The 3220-nt window shown below is 30.0% G+C and overlaps 1 protein-coding gene across 1 annotated transcript in view; it reads right to left on the bottom strand.

Annotated features, from left to right (window-relative positions):
* Positions 1-3012: 3012 nt before the first annotated feature.
* Positions 3013-3220, bottom strand: part of LOC125024561 (serine/threonine-protein kinase tricornered-like) — a 96177-nt gene continuing 95969 nt past the window's right edge. Inside the window, 1 exon segment of the mRNA XM_047612363.1 lies at positions 3013-3220. This exon segment is cut by the window's right edge and continues 573 nt beyond it. The gene's annotated coding sequence lies outside the window, so the exon portion shown is untranslated.

Below are 3220 nucleotides of genomic sequence, written 5' to 3'. Positions count from 1 at the left end.
CAGACACCACAACAAGTGTTACCTCAGGGACACTGTTCACTAGCTCGCTCACTGTCTGTTCCAGCCATGGCCAACACTTCTCTCGTGATCATTCTGGTGCTTGATCGACGAGACTCAAGTTGGGGCACACAGCTGTTTATCACATCCAATATATGTCATTCACTCATTATAGTTTTAAATACATACATCTAAGTTACAGTCCTCGTCCTCCTCTTTTTTTTCTTCCCACTTTATTACATACATCTTAGGCATCTTTTTTTTTTTGTTTGTTTTTTCGTAAAACTGATTTGTGGTGAACCTGCCCAAACAAAAATAATATTCCTTATGCACTTTTTCTCCCTTACACTTATACATCAGTATAAGCAACAAACACTAAATTTTGAATAGATGGATTAAAACGTAGAACATGCATTTTACATACATCTACACTTGTAAAATTTCTAATCATAGTCATCAACAAACTCAAATCTTCACAACATACATCAAGTGATAGAAAGATCACTAAGTTTCCATTCAACCAATAACATGTAAATACATTCAACACAATCTAGGACTGTCTGTTATCTTCTTTTTTAAAGAAAAGAATATATATACAATAAAATAAATTACAAATGAAGGTGAACTAAAAGAAACAAACTAAACATACTGGAAGGGGACAGGCCAATGCTAAAGCTACTCATAAATCTTTATGTTCCAATGTTGTAGCACTTGCTGGTGAAAAGTTAAGACTTCTTCTGTGGATGTCTCTTCAAGAATGCAACTCACTGCAACTACCAGAACACCTTTCAATGAATGGCAGTCTTTGAATGAATTGAAAATTAAAAAGTGATAGATGATATCAGTAATTAAAAAGCAGCACAGGATGGGGTAGATTTTTCCATTTAAAGACAATGAAAAAATAGAAAAAAGAAAAACAAGCAGAAGGGCTATCCCCAGCCAAACAACTGAAAGAGGAAAAGGAATTGATGACACGGACAACCTAATTGTACTTCTATCAATGTGTGCTAGAAACACATAATGTCTGTGAACATATAAATTCTACCACTAAAGAGTCTTCACCACTAATAGGTCTGTGTATCCAAAAGCCTGACAAAAGATCCCAGAAATCTTATCAAAATCTTTAAAAAAAGACCATTTAGAATTTCTAAAAAAAAATCAAAATGAAAAAAAAAAACTTATGCTTTCTCTCTCACTCTTTTTCAAGTCACAATCACAGACCTGGACTCTCCATGCCGTTAATTCCAGACCTTGAGGAGTTTTGGGAGTAAGCAGACTCATGGAACCCTATACATAAAAAAAGACAATAATTTTTTTTTTTTTTTTAGAAAGTAAACATGTTCACAACCTCTCGCTATCAAAGGGCAGTATTATAGCATACATAGTAAATCACTAAGCAGCACTAAGTTAGCTAATTTGTTTCAACATTTCTATATGTCATACATGCCATTTCTTCATTTTTCTCGCTCTTGTCACGATGATATGCACAATGAAACAAATAAATACCAAAACATGGGATGAAATGGGGAAGCAACAAATGAAAAGGACTGGCAAATACTAATAAAATACTGTTCACATCATGTATACAATGCCATTATTCATGTGAGGCAGCACCTTTATTTTTTTTCTGATTTTATATATATATATATATATATATATATATATATATATATATAAATATAATGTATCATATATACATATCATATGTATATATAAGTATAATGTATATATCACATATATGTGTATGTATGTACATGTGTACATATATATATATATATATATATATATATATATATATATATATATATATATGTACATATATACATATATACATATATATATATATATATATATATATATATATATATATATGTACATATATACATATATACATATATATATATATATATATATATATATATATATATATATGTATATATATGTACATATATACATATATACATATATATATTATATGTACACATCACATATATACATATATATATTATATGTACACATCACATATATACATATATATATTATATGTACACATCACATATATACATATATATATATTATATGTACACATCACATATATACATATATACACATATATTATACATATATATATATATATATATATATATATATATATATATATATATATATTGTTAGGATGCCATCATCTCGCATATACATTTTCAAGGAAGCTTATTCAATACACTCGATTGCCTGCACTTCAAAAAGGTGTTCCATGATTTCCCCAAAATGAAAGGGTGAATCTGAACCACAAAGAAAGAAAGAAAGAAAGAAAGAAAGAAAGAAAGAAAGAAAGAAAGAAAGAAAGAAAGAAAGAAAGAAAGAAAGAAAGAAAGAAAGAAAGAAAGAAAGAAAGAAAGAAAGAAAGAAAGAAAGAAAGAAAGAAAGAAAGAAAGAAAGAAAAAAAAAAAAGATAGTGTCAAACTAAAAATATATCACTGAAAAGGGATATTGATCACTGTTTTGCTGGTAATGTATCACAGTCTTTCTTCAGCTGTAAGGCCTGGCTAAAATCACAATAAAACCATATTATGTATACACTGATGAATGAACTGAACACTTCAATCACACACCGGCAAAAAGGATACATAAAGTAATTTCCATGGGTATCTTAAACAGGAAAAAATACATAAATAAAACAAAACAATGTTATAATAATGCATAAAAAAATAATAAATCACCTCCATTCTACACACAGAAAGAGAGAGAGACATAAGCCTAATGCAGTTTAATCATAATAATTATTTCCACTCCTGTCTTTCAAGTGTGATGTGAGATAGGTATATTTTGTGCTTGAGGTGAGATATCCACACAGCTTGGAGGGGAAAAGATGTCTTGTTCCTTTAACCTTTCTTGAAATTTCTAAGACAACAAAGAAAAAAAAGAGGAAAAGGTAAGATAATAAAGTGGAATACTTGGGACAAAAAGCTTGGTTATTATTATTTGAACTCGTAAATTTCCTTCCATGCATTTTTCCTCTTCCTTCTCTCTCTCTCTCTCTCTCTCTCTCTCTCTCTCTCTCTCTCTCTTGCTCTCTCTTTCCTTCCTTCCTTCCTTCCAGCTGGCCCTCACTAACTCATGGCACTCGATACACTCTAACCCTTCTTTCCATCTCAATCCTTCTCTCCCAACAATCCTTTCTTGATCAGATATCCAATTTCTCACTTTACTCTTTTTCTTCAAT

Source organism: Penaeus chinensis, chromosome 43, assembly GCF_019202785.1.
Source record: "Penaeus chinensis breed Huanghai No. 1 chromosome 43, ASM1920278v2, whole genome shotgun sequence".
Classification (NCBI taxonomy): Eukaryota; Metazoa; Arthropoda; class Malacostraca; order Decapoda; family Penaeidae; genus Penaeus; species Penaeus chinensis.
The sequence above is the reverse complement of the archived record's forward strand: the minus strand, read 5'-3'. Positions and strand labels throughout refer to the sequence as shown.